Source organism: Dipteris shenzhenensis, chromosome 23, assembly GCF_047967505.1.
Source record: "Dipteris shenzhenensis isolate YYH24624 ecotype China chromosome 23, Dip_SZ_1.0, whole genome shotgun sequence".
NCBI lineage: Eukaryota > Viridiplantae > Streptophyta > Polypodiopsida > Gleicheniales > Dipteridaceae > Dipteris > Dipteris shenzhenensis.
The window spans coordinates 34299142-34320771 of NC_141618.1; the positions used below are offsets into that span (position 1 = coordinate 34299142).

The window sequence follows — 21630 nt, forward strand, 5'->3', positions numbered from 1 at the left end:
GTTGCTTCTTACTCAACCAAGAGATGCATGATTGCCCAAAGTAGAAGCAAAAACCTGAAGTGGACACTCTTGTGTCAAAGCATCCTGCCCAATCGGAGTCACAGAAAGCATGCAGCTGTGGATCAGCCCCCCTGGGAAAGAATAAACCAAGGTGCATAGTACCGTGCAAATAGCGGAACACCTGCTTAACAGCCTGCCAATGCTTAGTTCTTGGGCAATGCATGAATCTGCTAAATAAGGAGATCCCAAACTGAAATATCTGGCCGTGTATTGCACAAATAAATCAAACAGCCCACAGCCTGTTGGTACAATGTCTGATCAAAGGCATCTCCAGAATCTTCAATGCTGAATTTCATGCCAGGCTCCACAGGAGTTGCAACTGGCTTGCAATCCTGGAAAGAGAACCGCTGAAGCAACTTCTGGATGTATTTAGTTTGTTTCAGAACAATACCATCATCCCGCTGTATAAACTGAATGCCCAAATAAAAATGCAAAGGGCCCAGATCACTCATCTCAAATGAGGAATGTAATTCAGCCTTGAAGGCTGCAATATCTTGCTCATTGGGGCCTGTGAGCAGCATGTCATCAACATATAAAACAATGACCAAAAAAATATCCTGAGTCCTCTTAACATAGAGGGTACTCTCAGTTGGACTGTTGCGGAATCCCTGGGCAACCAAATAAGTGTGTATCTTCTCATACCAAGCTCTAGGTGCTTGCTTAAGGCCATACAGAGCTTTGCGAAGCCTGCACACCAAGTGTTCCTGACCATCCTACACAAATCCACGAGGCTGTGTAACATAAACCTCCTCATGCAAGTCTCCATGTAGGAACGCTGTTTTGATGTCCAACTGATGTACTTGCCATCCATGATGGGCTGCCATGGCAATCATGCATCTGATAGTGGTCATGCGAGAGGTAGGGGCAAAGGTTTCATCAAAATCAATACCCTTTTGCTGAGCATACCCTTTCGCAACGAGTCTTGCTTTGAAGCGGTCTACTGAACCATCAGCCTTCCGCTTAATCTTGTAAACCCACTTAGTACCAATGGCCTTTTTGCCTGGAGGCAATTCAGCCAAGTGCCATGTTTCATTTTGCATGATAGAATCATATTCTGAATGCATGGCTGCCATCCAATTACTGTCCTCTGCAGCATCCTCAAATGTCAGAGGTTCTTCATCACTGCATGTGCTCTGAAAGGCATAATCAGTAAACAACCCAGATGCATGATGAGATTTTGCACGAGTCCTCGCAGGTAAAGGAGTATGTAACCTGCTGTCCCGTAATGTTTCAATCAGCCACCTGGGCACCCGTTTGGATGACTGAATGGCTGTCATTTCCTCATCAACTGCCTGGTCAATATTTGCCTCATCCATAGGCATATGTGGTTCAGCCACAATAGGCTGATTAGGTGCTGTACCGGCCTGCGTAACAGCATGGGGAATCAAACTGGAATGTTCTGAAAATGAGGGACCTTCAGTTGTCATGGGCAGCATTTGTTCAAACACATCCCTGGAGTAGACATCAGGCTGTTTTTGACAGGACAGCAATGGCTGAGTGGAATCCTCAGCAAAAATGACATCTCTGCTTGTAATAATCCTCCTGCTAGATGGATGATACAGCCGATACCCTTTGCTTTCAACACTGTACCCCACGAAAATGCATTTGAGAGCCTTATCATCAAGTTTAGTACAATGTTGCTGTGGCACATGTGCATAGGCCAAGCAACCAAATACTCTGAGATGAGCAACAGAAGGTTTTCTACCATGCCATGCCTCATACGGGGTCAGATTATGTAAGGCCTTTGTGGGACATCTGTTAAGCACATAATTTGCACACATGATAGCTTCCATCCAGAACCTGTTGGGCAAACCTTTGCCTTTGAGCATACATCTACCCATCTCCATTTCCGACCTGTTTTTCCTTTCAGCCAGCCCATTTTGCTCTGGGGTGTATGGAGTGGTACACTGATGTATGATGCCTCTCTCTGCAAGATATGCATGAAATTCCTTGGACATGTATTCCCCCCCTCGATCAGTGCGAAGTGTCCCCACTTTTTCTGAGGCATAATTCTCAGCCTGAGTAATAAAATGTCTGAATTTTGTAAACACCTCTGACTTCTCCTTCAATGGGTAGAGCCACGTGAAACGAGAGAAATCATCAATGAAAGTGACAAAATACAGATATCCCCAAATAGATGGAGTCCTCATAGGACCACAAACATCACTGTGTATAAGCTGTAATCTCCGGACAGCTCTGACAGTCCCATCTTTGGGAATCGGTGTGCGATGCATCTTCCCCAAGATACATCCCTCGCATACATGGCGAGTCGGAGTATGTATGTGTGGCATCTCGGACACCATTTCATGGCTGTGTAAACGCAGCAAACTTATGAAATTGAGATGGCCAAATCGAGCATGCCATGATTCAGCATTTGCCAACTGTGATGGGGTGGTGGTGAATAAAGCATCATGCAAAGAACTCTCATAGTGATCAAGTCTGTAAAGACCATGGCATAAAGTTCTAGAAGCCACAATTGTATCACCATCACTAATGTCATGTACAGTGCATCTGTCATCCAAAAACTTCACCATTAAGCCACCACGGGCAATGGCTGAAACTGAAAGCAAATTCTTTTTGATACCAGGCACCCATAGCACATCAGAGAGTGTAAATGCACCACCATTTGCTGCGGTAAGTACAATCTTTCCCACTCCTTGCACAGGATGGGAGGAGTTGTTGGCACATGTCACCGTGCCTCCATGAGAACCAGCTGCATAAGATGTAAACAAATCCTTCTATGAAGTAATGTGCTTGCTAGCACCACTGTCAAAATACCATACATTGGCATCACTCACAGATAGGCATGCATCATGAACAAACGGATTGTAACTGCATAACACTGTAAAAGCCCATACCTCATCATGGGAGGATGTATAAGTCTAATTTACAAGCTCATCGAAGGTAATCGAATTGGGATTACCCTTCATCATAAGCCGCATAGTAGTGGACACATTCTGATACGTGTCGGGGATGGCCTGCAACACTGTAGAAACCCATCCACAGATGCTAATTGCTCCCGTAAATCCTTTACCTTCGTGAGATAATCATCCATGGAATCACCATCAAGCATAGGAAGAGTCTCCAATTTCTTCTTCAAGTATGCCACACGGGCTTCATTCCTGACTTGGTACAAGTTTCCCAAACTTTCCCAAGCTGCCCTTGCTGTTTTGCATGACCGGATGTGAGGAATAATGCTTCTTTTAACAGATAATGCAATCAAGGCATGTGCATTGGCATCCCGGCCATCCCATCGACTCTGCTCTGGAGTAGGTGCATGTGATATCTCTGTAATCCGAGATGACTCACCCTCTGAACTGGGTGAAGGAGCGGTTGTTGGTGCATGTGGACGCAACTGAGTGCCATCCACAATGCCCCAAAAGCCTTTGGCCACAAGCACATGTCGCATCATGTACGACCAGAGAGGATAGTTGGTGCCATCCAACTTATCTTCTGCAGAGAGCAATCCAAAAACATCCCTTTCTGCCATTGCAATTGCACAGAATTTCCCCAAAATGCAAAAATCCCTTTGATTCTGCCCTGAATGACTGTGTACCTAAAAATAAAGAAATACCTCGAGGCACATGGGCCAAAACCACCAGCACGTCAAGCAAGATGCTACAAACCAGTAACAGGACGCGGATAGAAGGCTGCTCGCACCAAAACAGGACAGCACGAGTACTGGCTAAGTCGCAGGGCCGCACAAAAATAAGCCTCACAGGGTCAAGACGATGCTTGTGTTCACCACCTCCGGCCGCTCCTTAGAAACAGGCCACTCCACAGTAGCACAGGGCTACCCGCACCAGATCCAGCCGCACCTCAATAGGAGCAGTCCGCACCTCAAGAACGGCAACAAGGTGCACGTCACGAACAGCAACATGGCGCAGGTCTCGGGTAGGCGCAAGTTACGTGCAGCGGGGGCCTGAGCTAGTCGGTGGGCAGTACGACCACTAGGCTGGAGAGGCTGGAAAATGAAGCGTTAGCTCCACGTAGGATGATGGCAGGAGCTCTCCACGAGCTTGGCGACGGCCTCCACAGGCAGGGCGACGGCGCAGGGCAGCAGCGGCTTACACGAGCAGGGCGACAGTGCAGGGCAGCAGCAGCTTGCACCAGCAGGCGTCGGCCACCACAGGCAGGTTCACGTCCACGGGCCAAAGCGGGGGCCTGCAGCAGGCTCACGTCCACGGGCCTGAGCGGGAGCCTGAGCTTGATGGACAGCACGTCCACTAGGCTGGAGCACCTCCACGCATAGGGGCGACGGCCAGGCGTAGGCAGCAGCACTCAGCGACCAAGGCGGAGCAGATACGGCAACAGCTCTCCACGACTAGCTCCACGGCGCAGGGCGGCAGAACACGAACAACAACAGAGCGCTCCTCAGGCTGCTCCACGATATCAGCTACACCACGAGTAGGCGATGGGGGGAAGGCGGCTGGAAGATGGTGGCTGCACGTTAGGATGTCACGTCACAGAGAATGCTCTGATACCATTTGTTGGTGCAGAGACAAGACACACAAGGAGTAAGCAAGTGCAATAGCAATGATTGGAATGAATGATAGAGAAGATGTGACTAAAGTCACATCATATACATGGATAGGGTTGTGCTTGCTAAGCACACCCTGCAGGTCACATGGAAGTGTGCCTGCCAAGCTCAGGGGAAAAAACCTCCACTAGTTGGAGTAAAAAGTGCCCCGCGCCTACACCTAAGGTGTCACCCTACACTCCCAACACATAGGTGCTAACAAATTACAGATTTGGGGGAGGGGGAATGAGCAAATTGACTTAGAGAATACCAAAGAAATAAATTAAGGCACTGAACATCAAGAGATCATCAGTCTCCAGAACATAAGGAGGTAGTGCAGAACCACTTCATAATAGCATGTCCATGTAAGAACCCCAGTGGACACAACAATTCAGGGTAGTAAATAAGAAGATTGGCTCACATGAAGGATTTTTTCTCTGAAAGATGCCTCCACTGGTGACGACGACTCATTCCTTTTGTTGCAAGCGTGCTATCTTGCTTCGTATGTTCTTAAGTTTTGCCATGACGCTATTGTTTACGTCAATTGGTCGAATTGCTGGTGCTCTAATGTTTGATTAAGACTCTTCTTCTCCTTCTGTGTTCATATGATGATCGCAACCACTTTGCAAATGCACACTTTTATTGCAAGCTACCACATTGCTAATCTACCGCTTCCTCAATTACAACCACTGCCGTCACCTTGCATTGCTGTCGTCAGGGCTATTTTGCCAAAACAGTAGGTAGGGTTTAGAGGATAGATCTATTTTCCCCATCTGACAACAACACAAGTCGCACACTCCTTGAATTGAGCCATCCAAAGGGCTGGACTCAAGTGGACCACAAGAAGACAAGTAAGAGAGCTGCAAAGAGCCAAAGATGCCGTGCATGTTGACATCAGAAGACGAGCACGAGGCTCGCACCAGCCCTCCCACCGAAGAGGAGCATATAGAGCCGGGCCCCTTATGATGGGGGCCAGCAAATTGGAGTCAGTGGAAATAGGGCCTACTCCAAAAGGTCTAAAGCAGGCTCAAGAGCTGCACACAAAGAGCTTGATAGGGCTGCACACCTAGGCTGACATCCAGAGCAGCAAGGTGCAGGGATCGGCACATGATGACTAAGTCTACATAAGGTTAGAGAGGACCACGCATGCTCAGGGATCTAGACGTGCCAAGGTGACAGTAGTACAACTTTTTGTAAGGTCAGAAGAACACTGTTTGGTGGGACTCTAAGCCTCTCTTTTGTATTGTGTCCATTTGAGGATAGAAATATATCATTTTGTTGGTGCTATATCTCTCTTAGTTCACAGTCTATTTACTAGCTTGCACACACACACGTGGTTGTGAAAGTACACAAAAAAAAAGAAGTTTTGGATTCCATAGTTAAGCACTTCCACATGTAATTCCTGGGTGTTCCGCTACAGGATACCCTCTGTATAGGTTAACTTCTAATAAGTCCCATATGCAAAGGTGCGTTGTGACATACCTTAATATTATTTAAGGTCTGAGAATCTCCTCACATTCCCACCAGCTCTTTTGGGATAGAGGTGAGGATGACATGGCTATGAGGTGGGGAGTGGGACAGCTGCAACAAAGTTTCCTTTTGACATGTGGCGTGTTTTGGCGCTCTTTCTTACAATGGTATTAGAGCCGGTTTTTCACCCACTGACACATGGCTTTGCCTGCATGGATGTGGCTTTGGACACACGCATTGCTATGGAGCCTTTAACCTATATGTCACATCACTCCTCTAAGTTTGCCATGGTCCCCGCAAATTCGGTCATGCACTCTTGGGTGGAAGGTATTTATCACAAAGCCTACTTTGTAGCTAGCTCTACACTCATCTTGTCTGCTATGGCTTGCTGCAAACAGCTCTATTTTTCTCTTTCGCTCATGTGGGTGTTGGGAATGAGCTCCCCTCGTTCGGGTGCTGCAACATGTACAATTGGGGACTTAGTTCCTTAGGCAAAGATACATTGTGATATACCTTCAATGTATTCAAGGTATGAGACCCTCCTCACTATTTTGCCACCTCTTTTGGGATAGCGGGGAGGATGACGCGGCAATGGGGCGAGGAATGGGACCACATTTCCCTTCCCACACAATGTGTAATCTGGCGTTTTTTCTTACAATTATCTAAGAGGCAGGATAGGTCAAAGTATCCCTCTCCTCTGTGCCATGTATGGCTGACCTTATAATTTCATTTGATCCCTGGCGCTTGGGGGGGGACTCGATGGGGCGGGGAAGGGGAAAGAATAAGAAAAAAAGACATCTCCATAGCATTTTCTTCTGTTTATTTATTTTTCAATGAAAAAGACTTCTACTAAGTAGGAAAAAGACCCCATAAGCAAATGCTCATGACAAGAGTACATCATGCATAGCTTGAAAAACAAAATACCTAAGTATGTCCAAAACCTACTCATCAAAAGAGCCAGTAAAGCTTCCACGTTGAGGCACCTCAAACATGTGATGTACTTCAAGACAAAAAAGGAGCCTTTCCACTCCCTAAGAAAGATAGTCATCCTAGCAGACGCCACCTAAAACCAGCCTCAAGGCCAACAAGAGGGCGGTATTAGATGACTAACCAGCCAATGCTTTCTTATTAGAATATTCAGCAAGTAACTCCAACACAAATTGGGAGCTAGAGTGCTCCTGCTCAAGAATAAGGACAAAGATTGGCCCCAAACCCTTGGCGCCCCTTTCGGTATTTTTTTAATATTAGGGAGACCCTAAACGCAAAGATTACACATGGGCTAAAATAGCTTTTGCATTTAGAACATTCCACCTCCCATTGGCCAACATGGCCCCATGCATAGCCTTTGTGTTCATTGTTCTTACCAAGAATATACTATGCTGGTCACTGCTTTGTCCAATCTTTGGCGGATGGCATTTATCTCTGCCCAACCATAGGCACACAGCCCGAAAATTGTTACTAGCAGTCCCACTTAGCCACACAATCTTTTATAGCTGCCACTAGTGCCCACAAGGACATCCATCTGCTCAAGCACAGAAATTAAGCATAATTACACAGCCAACATCAAAAGAAGTGCCCATGTGCATCCCTTTCTAAGCCAGTCAAGCTTCAAAATGCTCGGCGAGCTTTAAATGAAACATTGAACAAAATAAGTCGCCCAAAATTGACCCGAGGTGAGCACACAACCCGAGATGAGCATGCAGCCCAAGGTAACTGCAACCAGCCCATACTAACTGTACGGCTGATCAGCACCGAAGGAAACATGGTGAGAGTGAGTGAGAGAAAGGTAGGCTAGGGAGAGAAGAAGTGGTACTCAAATCTAAACACCATGAAAGGCTCTCATTCATTCATCATCATCAAATGAGACAAGTGAAGTACAAGCCTTTATAGGCTACACACTCACACACTAGCACCAAGTGCATATGGGATAAGTCCCATGGTGACACGTGGCACTCACACATGAACTAGTACTAGATCTCCTAGTACAACACACCAAAACACACATTTCACACACACTTTGGCTATGATATCTCCAACACCCCCCTTCAGAGCAAAGAGTGTGAGACCCAACATGCAAGGAGTAGACCGATCCCCACTCCACCGCAATGCTGCAAAGAGCAAGTCCAACTATCCAACACCTCGCCTGTGTTAGTGACTTCTCAGTCAGCTTGCGACCGGCAAGGGCAAACCATCACTCGTCACCCCCCCTTACTCTAAACTGGGTGGTCAATACCATCACACCAAAGTAAAAATTGATACAATCATTTTTGGGGGACAACCCAAGACAGAGTACCTTTTATTGACTCCAGATACATTCAGTTTAGAGGGACAACTCAAGGCTAAGAACCTTTATTGACTCAACACAAAAACATATAGCATATAGGGCCTAGAAAGCCCAATCCGAGTCATATGGCTCCTCAAGAGAGAGGCCGTGAGTCTCAGTTGTGGCTGCATCTATCTCCTTAGGGGGCTTTTCAAGTTGGGCATGTTCTTTAGCAAGAAGATTGGCATGGTGCTTCTCTTGTTCTTGTTCCTTTTTCTTGAAGCAATAAGCCTCAATATATCCTTTCCTCTTACAAAACCTACAAATAATCTTCTTGTTGGTCTTCCATTTGCTTGTGGAAGAAAATGCTTGATCACCAGGAGAGGCAAGAATGGCTTCTTTGTTACGATGGTCCTTCTTAATCAGTAGAGCCACCATATCATCAAACGTGGTGGTGGCAAGGCGTAGTACATCAAGAGTTTGCTCAAAGTGTGGTATCCCATGCATACTCTTCATAAGAACAACCATCTTATCTTCATCATCAAGCGCGCTTTTCAAACTTGAGAGTTGTTGAACAAGAGATTGAAACCTTGCTAGATGATCACTCAACTCATCACTCTCTTCTATTTTCAAATCATAGAACTTGAGCTTCAAAAAGACTTTGGAGTTGGTGATTTTATTATCAAATAACATCTCAAGGCGATCCCAAATCTCCTTAGAAATTGACTTGAAGTCCACATGATGGATGAGAGAGCCGGCCAAGCAACGACCAATGAGGGCAATGGCTTTTGTATTCTGCTGCTTCCAAAGCTAGCGTTGTTGCCGATCAAGTGTATCAACTTTGTTGTCCTCAACATCCCAAACTCCTTCACGCATAAGGAGCTGAAACCGGACCAAAAACCCTAAAAATGAATCACTACTGGTAGAAACGCAGCCTGGATCTTCGATGCATAGCAGATAGAATCCTCATCCTGGGACCTTCTCCTCTTCATCTCGCAATCTTGCTTAGGTGCTTGTACTTGTTTTTTTTTTTTCCCCCCCCCGAAAAAACAGTGCTGATTATATTACTTCGAAAACAAGATACAAGAGGTCAGCTTTGCAACTGACGGGGCTGCATTCACAAATCGGACGCAGCCCTAAAAGGAAACAAAAATATAAAGCTCTCTCTCACGGAGGGATCAGGCGAGTGTGAATGAACAGCCAGAGAGGTGGTGAATAGCGCCACTGAAGGCCCTGCGAAGTATGCTCGAAGAAGAGGCCCTGCGTATCCCAATCACGGAGGAATCGTCTCCGCTTCTCCCGGCCAGCCCGGGAATCTCCCTGTATCTGGTCCCACTGGCCTCTGAGTGTGTGTATAATCTCACTCCAGATGTCGGTCATGACCTGGGCAGTCGAAAGAGAGGTGCCACCGAGGATCTGCGCGCAACGCGAGGTCCAGATGTGCCATCCAGCGATGCTGCTAATAATCTCCCAGACTGGCTGCCTCTCCTGGGAATGCCCTCTAGCGGCCCCCAAGTCCCATGTGTGATAAGGAACATGGGGTCCTGCGGGCCTGCCTCGAACAACTGATGAAAGCCAGGTGCGGTACTGCACCAGCAGAACGCGCCCCAAGTGATCAAACCTAGCTCTGGTGCTGCGCGAGTAAGGATCCCGAAGGTCCACCTCCACACTTCCTGGGCGCGAGTGCAGCTCCACAGGCAGTGTTTTGGTGACTTCTCGTCCTCATGACAGATCTGACAAAGTCCATCCTGACCAACCTGTCGCAACCAGCTCCCCACTGGAAGACCCTTGTGGGCGAGTAGCCAAAGGAAGTAGGAAATCTTCCGCGGCCGCCAGCTCTCCCACAAGGCCTTCCAGAAGGCCTGCAGAAATAGCCTGGAGATACCCTGAGCATACCAACTGGGCCGCTGGGTGGGAGGGCGGCTCTCCATCCTCCCGAGAACTCTCCTGCCCAATGTCGTGCTGTAAGCGAAGAAAGGGATCGGCCCCTGGCCTGCCACAATCTCTGGCCATCTCCACTCTTCTGGGTCCCAATCAAGCTCTGACAAGGCCCGTCCCTCCAAAAGCCAGAGTCGCCATAACTGCAGCTGATCCTGCTCTATACTAGGATCGGTCCGCCAAACCTTCCCCACGAGGCCTACGACCCGAACCCTCTGCCACGGGAGGAGGGGGTCCATGAGCACACCCTCTCTCCTGAGACGGCCGTCCCCCAAAACCGTAAAGAAGGAAACAGCTAGAGCAACGATCTCCAAGTGTCTGTAAGTGTCCCTCCAAACTCGAAGGGACCGGGCTGGCCCCCGCATCCAACCATCCCACATGATATGTGATCTCTCCCCCAGCTGAAGGCCCGAGGCATCTCTGACCTGATCGTTCCAGATGAGCGGCTGGCGGTCGATCTCCTCCGGACAGCTAGGAGGGGACTGAATGAGGCTGAGACGGAGCCGCCTCCAAACCATGAGAAGGCTACGAATGAGCGGGGAGCGGGGGTGAGTGAGTGGTGCAGAAGCGAGTGAGTGGTGCAGAAGTGAAGATCCACCGGAGGGACGGTAGCCACTCTCCACCTCGGCGCGGGACGCAAGAACCGATCCCCTGCTAAAGTAACATCTTCCACGTTTGCCCCCCCGGGGTCAAACCGCAGATAACCAACTTGCCCAGCAGGGCCTCACTCTGAAGCTCAGGATCGATGACCCCCAAGCCACCCTAAGCCTGCGGAAGAATGACTATCTGCCAGGCAACCCTGGCTCTGGTATCTCTGAGACCGTCCCCCCCGGACCACAGGAAGTTCCGGACCAACCTCCTAAGCTGTGCCACGCTGGATCTCGAGAAACACCAACAGGAAGCCACATACCATGCCGTGGCTAGGAGGACCTGGTTGACTACAAGAGCACGACCTGCAAGAGAGAGCTTAGCAGTGCTCCAGAAAGCCAGCTTCCGTCGAATGGAATCTAGCACCGAGAGAAACTGCTGAGCTGGCGTGATATCCAGGCCGACCTGAAAGCCGAGATATCTAGCTGTCTGTCCCCGCGGGATCCACCTGAAACCCAAAAACCTCCCCCACTGTGAGCACGCCCCGGGGTTTGTGAGAAAACCAACTGATTTGTTCCAGTTGATTTTCACACCGGCTGCCGAACAGAAGACCTCTAGGGCCATCCTCACCCTCTCCAGCATCATCTCATCATCCTGGACATACAGTGCTGTGTCATCTACGTACTCCGAATCCAGGAGCTCCGTGTCCTCCCTGATGGGAAGGCGAACACCTCGGATCCCGGTCGACCTCGCCCAAAGGTAGTGTGTCATAGCCTCGGCGAAGAAGAGAAACAGGTAAGGAGCAAGGGGGCAACCCTGACGCACTGATCTCTCCAAACGAAATCGCTCTCCCATCCTGCCGCCAATGATGACCCTGCTAGAAGCTGTCCTGTATAACGCTGATATACCCTGAATCCATCCTGCTGGGAAACCTAGTCGCTCCAGAGTACCCTCCAGGAAGGACCAGTCCACTCGATCGTAGGCCTTCTCAAAGTCGAGAAGTAGGATAGCTAAATGTGACCCACTGTGCTGAGCCCACTCCGCCGCCTCTGAGAAGGTGAAGACATTATCCAGGATACTGCGATCTTGGACAAAGCCTGTATGAGTGTCATGAATGAGGTCAGGAAGTAGAGGCTGAACTCTGGCGCTGATCATCTTGGCGAGGATTTTGTAGGCAGTGGTGAGGAGAGTGATCGGGCGCCACTGACGGATCTCCTGTCGATCGCCTCCCTTCGGGATGAGGCAAATCAATCCCGAGCAGAGGCTCTCTGGCATATGTCCGCTGCTGAAAGTGAAGAAAGCGCGAGAGAGCCCATTCTCGCCAGGGCATTTCTGCCCATCGATGGCCATCAAGGCCTCCTGCATCTCGTCAGTAGTGAACGGTGCCATCAACGTCGCCTGCATGCTGGGCTGAACAAGGGGTGGAATGTGCCTCCACACCTCCTCGCGGGAACGTCTAGTACGAGGGGCAAGCTGCTCCTGCTGGAAAAGAGTCCTGTAGAAGTCGGTAGCCAACCCCAAGACCTCCTCCGAATCAGTAACGATGTGCCCCTCCGCTGTCCTAAGACTCTGGAGCTGATCACCTGCTGCTCTCTGGCCATGCGTCCTGAAGAACTCTCTGCTCATCCGGTCGCCCTTCCGAGCCCAGTATGAGAGGGAGGCGTGATAGGAAAACTCTGAACGGCGCTGGAGAGTCTCCTCAAGAAGGGCTCTGGCTCGAAGGGCCTGGATCCGAAGCTCCTCCGAACCCGGAGCTGCCTGCTGGAGTCGCTGAATGGAGGCGAGGTCCTGCGAAGAGCTCTCTCTGCCCCACCACTCCTGGCGAACCTGAAGGGCTGCGAGCTGGCAAATCTGGCTGGACTCCTGCAAAGCCTGCGCCACCGAATCTACCAGATCCACGCACTCGCCCCAATCTGTCCCAAAGGCTACCGATACTACTGCGCACCTCCTCCCTCGAGAAGATGGAATCGGGAATCCGGCACGAACGGGGAGGAAGGGACTGAGCTACCGAGTCTAGTGATAAGAGCACAGGCGCGTGGTCGGAGAGTGTCGTCCCTGGCACTATACCCACCTGACCACCTCTGCTGATGGCCCAATCACTGACATAGAATCTATCCAGTCTCTCCAGGAGTCTGCCTCCTTCCCTGCGAAAACCCCACGAGAAGTCCAAGCTCCCGTGCCATCGGCGGAAGGACGGGTCTCTCCAGCTGTCCCTGCCTCCTGTCGCGAAGATAAAGGAGTCCCAAGCGGACTGCTCTGCCTGCGCCATACCTGTAAACTCTGGTCCTCTGCCCTGCTGGTCCTCCAAAGTCCCTAGATTGTTGAAGTCACCTCCAACAATCCATGAATCCATGTCTGGGAGAATCCCTGTGAGTGTCCTCCAGAAAGTGGCTCTGCATCGGAGGTCTGTGGGAGCATAGATGTTGAGGATTCCTATTTTGGAACCCTCCAACTCTAGGCCAACCCAAAGTGCACGGCCTGGAATCAACGTACCATGACCAAAAACTCCCTGGGCAATCAGCTCGCCAACAGAAGAACAGACACCGCCACTCCTCCCCTGTGCACCAATCGAGGGCTCCCAGTAAGTGTGAGAGCATCCAGGGAGGATCTTCCCGCAGCTACGGGAATGAGCCACTGAAAGCTTATGCTCCTGGAGCAAAAGTATATCCAAGCGACCAATCACTGCTGGCTGAAGTTCCTGTCTCAGGATGAGCTTCCTAGGACCACGGGTGCCAGAAGAATGAAACCCGTTCATGTTCCAGGAGACGAGGTGTAAGCTCATGATGAGGACTGGTAGGCTGCGAACAACTGTCTGCTCGCGGCTGATGTCGATGAAGAATCTGACATTTCGGAATGGAGGCGCTGACGCTTTTGAGAAGGTTTGGAGGGGGAGGCGGGGTCGTCCTGCCCGTTCTTCAAAACTTTCAGCAGAGGCGTGAGGCCTTTAGTGCCATGGACAAACGCTTTCTCGAGCCAACTCGAGATCTCTGAGGTAGTCATCCCGTAGAAGGCTCGGAGTTTCTGAGGAGTCCAGGCTCTGACATCCTAGGGAAGGGGCCACGACAGAGGGGGCCTGAGGATCACAATCAATCTGAAGTGCTTGGCGGCGCAGCGCCACCGCAGGCGCACGTCACCCTCGGACCACTGAGTCTCGAGAAGCTGTCCACCCGACGGACCTATCCAGGAACAAACCTGGGTGTGCGTCTGCTCTCTGAGAGCCTCCCAGACCGAGTCGTCTGTCCAAGTCTCGGTGCCGTCGCTGAGAAATGTGAAAGCAAAGCCAGGGCCATCCCTTGGGGCCAAGGCTGCAATCTTCCCATCCGCCCCTTTACGGAGCAGGAAGATACTGATGTCGAGGCAAGCAGGGAAGGTCCCAAGGTCGGCCACATCCAAGTAATCCCAGGGACCAGATCTGTAGAAGTCGCGAGGAAGCTCTCTCTCCTGAAGCTGAGGCCCGCCAGAGTCTGCAATTGAGGGGGTCGGGCTAGCAGACAGGGAAGACTGCTCCAGGGGTGGTGTAGACTCGGGGTGTCCAGCCTGGGGTGGGGAAGGGGGAGGAGGCTACAGGGTAGGCAACTCAGACTCCACGGAATTGACTAGCGGGGGGGGCGGAGGAGGGGGAGTGGGGGCTGCCCGCGGCTGAGGAACCATCGGTGCAGCTGACACTACAGGAGAGCTGAGAGGGGCAGGGGGGGGGGGGGGATGGGGCTGAAACTGGGACTGGGGCTGAGAAGGAAGAGGAAGAGGAGGGGGCTGAAGAGGAAGAGGCGGGGACTGATGCTACGGGTCGGGAAGATGGGGCTGCGACTGGGGAAGGGCTGGGTCTGAGTGGAAGGGGGCTGGGGAGCGGAAGAAAGGGGGACCTGAGGCTGCGGAGGGTGGGCTACAGTCGAAGAAGAAGCTCTCCCAGGACCCTGGGGCGGCTGCCTGTCAGGTCTCTGAGGCGCTGCTGTAGGTTGGGTAACCTCTGCCTCCTTGCCTTTGTCAGAAATCTTCTTATTCTTTCCTCTTTTCCTTCTGACCTCGGTCCAGCCGCCAGCCACCTCTGGACCGGACTCCGACTGCCTCTGCTCCTCCTGACGTGGCTGCCCGGAGGGGGGGGGAGGGGGCGGAGGGGGGGGAGGCGGGGGGGGCCGAGAGGAGCTGGAGAATCGTGGACAGGTAGCAGCCAGGTGCCCAAAGCCGTGACACCTCAGGCACTGGCCTAGCTGTCCTGTGACTACCATGCTCTGAGTAATGCTGCCAGCATCTGTCACGATCTCAATCACTGCAGGGAGAGTCGCAGGGTCTGCCACAGCCACACGGACTCGGGGAGCTCCTGCCGCAGTAACCGCGTCGACGAAAGTGTCATGCATCACCCAGCCAAAGTGGGAACCTAGGTCCCTAACTATCGGCCGCAACTCAGCAGCAAGGCCAAGAAAAACTAGCGTCACTGGGTGGCGAGGTATGCGGAAACGAGCATCAAAATCCGCTGCGCTGAACCCGCGGTACCAGGGGACTATCATGATAATCTTTCCATCCACAGATGTGGGGGAGCCAGTAATCAGGTTGCTCGCAGCTTTCTCAGTGGAGAGTTTAAGCCAGAAGATGCCCCTTCCCATAAGGGCCACCTCCTCCATGTGGCTGTCCTCTAGCATGAGAGTGGACTGGAGCCAGTCCCTGATGGCTGATCTGGAGGGAGAGTGTCCAATGACTCTGCCATAGACGGAAGTAAGGGCAAAGTCATTGGCAACCTGTTTTACCCGAGACGATTGTTGCTCTGTCAAGATAACACGGTAGGCATCTGGAGAGGGAGGGTCCGGCTGGGCCTCCAGTTCCGAGCAGGGAGCCGCCATACCGCCAAGACAAACTGCGAGATCTCCGATGAAGAAGAGGCTGCCACCAAAAAGGGGGGGAGATAGACGAGGGATGGAGCCTGGGTGTGACGGAGAAGGATGAGGCGAGACGAATCGAGGCGGGTGGGGGAAACGGAGGCGAAGGCGGGGGCGGAGGCGGAAGGGGCGGAGGGCGGATGTCGGAGGCGAGAGCGGAGGCGGAGGTCGAAGGCGAGGGGGAGGAACGGCGGCGGAGGCGAGGGCGGAGGGCGGAGGGGGGGGGAGGGGCGAGGGCGAGGGGGGGGGCGAGGGTGGAGGGCGGAGAGGCGGAGGGGGGGTGAAGGGTGAGGGCGGAGGGCGGGGGGAGGTGAAAGGCGAGGGGCGGGGCGGAAGGGCGGAGGGGCAAGGGGCGGGCGGGCGGGGGGGCGAGGCGAGGGGCGGGGGCGACGCGAGGGGCTGGGTGAGGCGGAGGGGTGAGGCGAGGGGCGAGGCAGGGGGCGGGCGGAGGGGCGAGGCGAGGGGGGGAGGGGTGAGGGTGAGGGGCAAGGCGAGGGTGAGGGGAGGGTCGAGGGGCGGAGGGGCGAGGGGTGGGGGCGTGGAGGCGGGGGGGGTGCGGCGAGGGCGAGGGGGGTAAGGCGAGGGCGAGGGGGGGCGAGGGCGAGGGAGAGAGGGTAGGGAGGTAGAGGCTGCGGGAGGGAGGGAGGGGGGCTCGCAGGAGCTCTAGAATTGTAAGGTTCTACAACTGTAAAACTTGTAGTAGGTGCTTGTACTTGTGAGGGCTAAGTGGCCGCGTCCATGATGAGAAAAACGAAATAGCAACTATTGCTTTTTGCTGCTTTTTTTTACGCCGCTTTGGAGAAAAGAAGGCTGCATGTGCACAAAAAGCGGTTGCTTTTTGTGAAAAGCGGGTGCTTTTTTGGGAGAAGCAGATGCTTTTTGTGAAAAGCAAGTGCTCTTTGCTGCGAGAATTCTAAGCAAGAGATTGGAAGCACATCACCAAGCATGACGACAGAATGAACGTCCTTTCCATTTGATAGATCACAGAGAAGAGAAGAAAACAGCCCAAGAGATATGGCGATAGAGACAGACGAGACGTCTGGCCAATACGACTTTGTGCCTCCTGAAAGATGCGCCTCAGCTCCTAGCCTTCAAACAGCAGTGCCCCACCTTCCTGGATGGGTATTAGTCCACAAGCAAGAGCGCCCCACCTTCTCGAGCTAGAATTAGATCGCAATTGGTGCCTCACCCTCCAGCACTCGAACCGATACACAACCAAGTGCGCCTTACCTTGATTCACAGCTGCATGCTAGCCTTGGACCGTTTCCACCAAAGAAAGTGGAAATCCAATGCCCTGATACCACTGAAACCAGACCGAAAACCCTAAAAACGAATCACTGCTGGTAGAAACGCAGCCTGGATCTTCGATTCACAGCAGATAATCATCAAGATAGATTTTAAATTTCATAGAAAACAGGGAAAAACAACATCTAAAATCTTCAGCTGACGAGGAGTAGCAGATTTCCTATGGGAATCAACATGAATTGAGAGAGGGAGAGAAAGAACATAGATTGCTACTTCCACGCAATAATTTTGCAATATTTCACAAGTGCTTCACGATAGAAACTGGAGAATGCAAACTGAAATCTGAAAATCAGAATTGCAACACTTATCTCATAGATTCTTTGCGATAGAACAGAGGGAGAGAAGAAGGAGACATAGCACGTGCAACAACAGGGCCCAGAAATAAGGGCTGGACCCCCCCGAAGGTCTTTATTGCAATAGAATAATACTTTGTACATCTGGCTCTAAAAAGAGCATGAAGCTAAGTACAACTCTTGAATGAATCTGGGAGGCTTGGGGGCTTTCTTTTATAGACTTGGCCTAACAAAAAGCTAGGGTCTGCTTTCTAAAAGCTACTTTTACAAAAAGCCAAGATTTTAGTCTTTTTCCTTCTCAATCTGGTGCTTCGGAGCTTTTAGGCGCCTTTTAATCTTGTGGGCCCTCCTTATAATGAGGCGTCCCCTTGTCTTTACTTTTTGATCCTTGTGGGAGTACTTTTTTACTTTTCTCCCCACTCTTGGTTCCTTTTTGCACTCTCTTAGGTCCTACACATGGCACAAACAAATTCCAACACTTTAACCCATTAAAGGTTAGCGAAATGCATGCATTCCTAGTTCTTGGACTAATCCTAGTCCCTTGTGGGTGTCCCCATAGTTCTCTTTTACCAATGCAAAGCAAAAGTAGTAAAACTTATTCTAGTGAACCAAAGTCAGTTTTCCTTGATCATAGTCAATCTGATAAAGACTCTTCTTTATTTCTTGGGAGAAATACCAGTTGGTGATAGGAGCAGCTGCATCTTGGTTTGACACGTGGGAAACCTTTCCCCTTGAACTTCTCCACGAGCAAGGAACTACAAGACAACGAAGTCATGATGGCAAAGGCGTGCGTGAAGGCGGGCAGCAAGCTGAGATGAAGAATGAGCAAAGGAATGGGCTGGTCACAAGCTTCAAAACACAACAGCAAGTACATGCCCCGAAATGTAGAACTGAGTGAAGCCGAATCAAAGAGCGGCAAGTATACGCCCTGAAATGCAGAGCTGAGTGCTGCAGCAGGTCTGAAGTCCTCAAAACGGCTCACCAAGGCACTCCGAAGTGCAAAAACAGGTTGCCTACGTGAAAGGTGGCTGATGAAGATACGTTGGAAGCTAGAAGACTGTTCGAAAATGCCTTCAAAGGCCTCGAAGTACTGTAGAGAATGCTGTCAGGTGGTCAACTACACAGCAGCAGTTTTGGGCACCTCTAGACGTGCCGACCAGCTAGTAATAAAGGCCATGAACAGCTCCCAAAGCTCCAGAAGCTCTCGAATGAAGGTGGCAATGGAGGCGGGCTGTGGCTGGCAGAGACGGATGCAAATGACTGCAAGAAGAGGAAACTAGAAGCGAAAATGAAGCGAGAGAAAGAGATAGCTAGAGGTGGTTGCACAAGAAGGAGCTGAGCAAAATTAGGGTTAGGGTGGAGAAGATGATGACATACAAAATGAGCTATGAGGGTGGAGCTACTAAACGAGCATCCACACCAATGTAGAATGCAAAAATGCAAAATGATAGTACTAGTACAACATAGTCATGTCAGTGGTCGACTACATATCAATCTCATCATCATCATCGTCATCAAGACATTAGGGTGGATGTGGCAATGGAGGCATGAAATCAGCGATACAGTGTTGTCGGCTGCTCACGGGTTCGGCTCTATGACGTCTCCTGGTCATAGCTCTGCGCCTAACAAGGGCCACAGTAACCCCAGTAACCCCAGTCAGCTGGGCCCCAACTCTGAATAGAGAGGGGATGTCCCCAAGTGTAATCCGCGCGTCAACCCTCTATCTGAGCTGTCGGGTCACTGGCTCTAGGTCACGATCATGTCGAGGCCTCATCTCGTGGGGGTCCATGTGATCTAGCACGAAGAACTCCATGATAGAGCTCTGAGAAGGATCTGCCAAGGAAGAAGTCTGCTCCTGTCTCCATGATCAAAGTATCCTCTCACAGTGCCTAACTACCTCATGGATGAAGCCCGCCAAACACATCTGGTTTGGGTAGGAGAGGAATTGGGACAAACCCCCAGAGCTATCTCTAAAAAAACAGGGCACCTGAAGATGAAGTGCTCCTCCGTCTCCACCTCCTACATGTCACATAATGTGCATATGCGAATCTCGCTGAGTAGGCCCTCTACTTTGCCGCTCTCGATACGAAGTCTATGTGAAGAGACCCGGAACTGCCCAATAGAGATCCTCAATGAGAGGGGTAGGTGGACCTGCGTGTATCCTGGTGGGTCAATGAAACCCTCCTTTGTGATGTGCATGCAGTGATCTCTATAGAAGCTGAGCTTCACTGGGAGTTCGCTCGGTCCCAACCAGGTCCGGAATGTGTGTAGCTGTAAGAGATCCTCACGGATTGGGTCTCATAGTGAAGATAGGTCCGAAGAAGACAACCACCAGATACGTGTATGATGAAACTATCTCAACAGGTAGCCCATCAAACGTGAACTACTTCTAGTGCATGACGGCTCGAGATGTATTGAAGATCATAACCTTGGTTTTACCAAGGTTGACCTTCAAATCATGAGACTCACAAAAAAACTGTAGTGCGTCAAGGTGTCTCTGGAGCATACAGCAATATCTGGATTTGAATGCCAGCAAGAGAGCATCCATACCGCCCCTATGTTTGCATCACTGTCGTCACTGTAGAGGCCAAAAAGGGTAGGTGATAAAGGACACCCTTGTTTGACCCCAATATTGATCATGATCTCGTCTGTCCACCCAGACCCTGCCCAAACTCTGCCTGAGACTCTCGTAAAGTGCCATGACAACCCAAATGATCTCCTGGTCATAACCCAAATCCTGTAGGCGCCGAAGGAGAGTGAGAGAGAGATAGGCTAGGGAGAGAAGAAGTGACACTCAAATGTAAACACCATGAAAGGCTCTCATTCATTCATCATCATTAAATGAGACAAGTGAAGTACAAGCCTTTATAGGCTACACACTCACACACTAGCACCAAGCACATATGGAATAAGTCCCATGGTGACACATGGCACTCACATGGCTCACACATGAACTAGTACTAGATCTCCTAGTACAGCACACCAACACACATTTCACACACGCTTTGGCTATGAAATCTCCAACAAGCACCAACCGGTATAAGTGTCCGTACACATTATATGGCTGACCCGCATTCAACAACTAGAGCAACCCATAGCTGCAGTCTGTACTGTAATCTTGATTCCATATCAGTCCATACGTAGACCGTATGTCGTATGGATGTTCCGTACAGTCGTACGGCTCTATCCACAGCCACAAAAGAGATCTTGTGCTCTAGCTAAGGGATCCGTGCTGCAACTGGAAGTTTGTATAACCCATGTGCCATGCAGCGTAAATCTGGCTTGTTTTTCTTCTCCTCGTCAACTCTCTGTCCCCCACACACCGCCTCACATGACGATTTTTCTCAGATGCTTCCACAAGCAACCTTGCTAATTGCATCGAAGAAAGAAAGAAAGAAAGAAAGAAAGTTTATTAAAGTCTGCTAAAGACTGATGGGTCTATGAGACTGATAGAAAACTTGATACAATGAGCAAAAGGGTGGAGCTACTAAGTGAGCATCCTAACCCATGCTAGAGAAAACTGTGTGGACATAGTCAATGATATCATCATACATGTCACCATAGTCATAGACATCCCTGGCATCATCATCCTCATAGTAGATGCAGTCGGATCCAATACAATACAATACAATACAGTGGGCCGACATCCCTTCGAACCTTGAGCTAGCCTTACCTTTGCAATGATATCATGGTAACATCCATTGGTGAATGTTGCAAGCTCTTAGAAGTTCTAGATCTTAGGTTTTGTTTTAGCCTTGACAAATTTTCACTGAGAGTTATCACGCAAGGTTGTCAAAACCTTAGAGTTTTGCATGTGAATTGGTGCCATTAAGTCACTCTCCCAGGCTGGCAATCACTGGCTCTCTCGTCGAGTAAGCTTAAGGAGTTAGATGTGCACCAATGCAGGAACTTTTGTCGACACAGTCTACTTGCCATATGTAATGGTTGCCCTAGTCTTTGTTGCCTTGAGATTTCCCATCGTTTCTTGCCACCGAACTCTACATTCCAGCGCTTCCATGAATCTCGTCCAAATATACAGGTTAAGTTTAGAGATAGTGATAATGATCTGGTGCGAATCATAGGGACCATTGCAAGCTGCTAATGCTGCAAGAAAAGGAAATTACATGCTCTAACTTCAAATCTTTGTGGCCTAACAAAGCTGGCTTTTGAACCGGTCTCTTGAAAGACGCCATGTAAAGGAGAAAACGCTGGTTTTTTTGAGTTTTTGAAGGTCTCAAATAAACATCTGTTTTTAACTTCCTCGTTTCCTTTTGATCTTTTGGCCTGGCATGAGAGCTTCTTGAATATCTCTAGCTTGGAATT

At 50.4% G+C, this 21630-nt stretch overlaps 1 protein-coding gene across 1 annotated transcript in view; it reads right to left on the bottom strand.

Annotated features, from left to right (window-relative positions):
• The window catches only part of LOC147887297 (cyclin-C1-1-like), a 97274-nt gene that overhangs the window by 32235 nt on the left and 43409 nt on the right, over positions 1-21630 (bottom strand). The gene's annotated exons all lie outside the window — the stretch shown is intronic.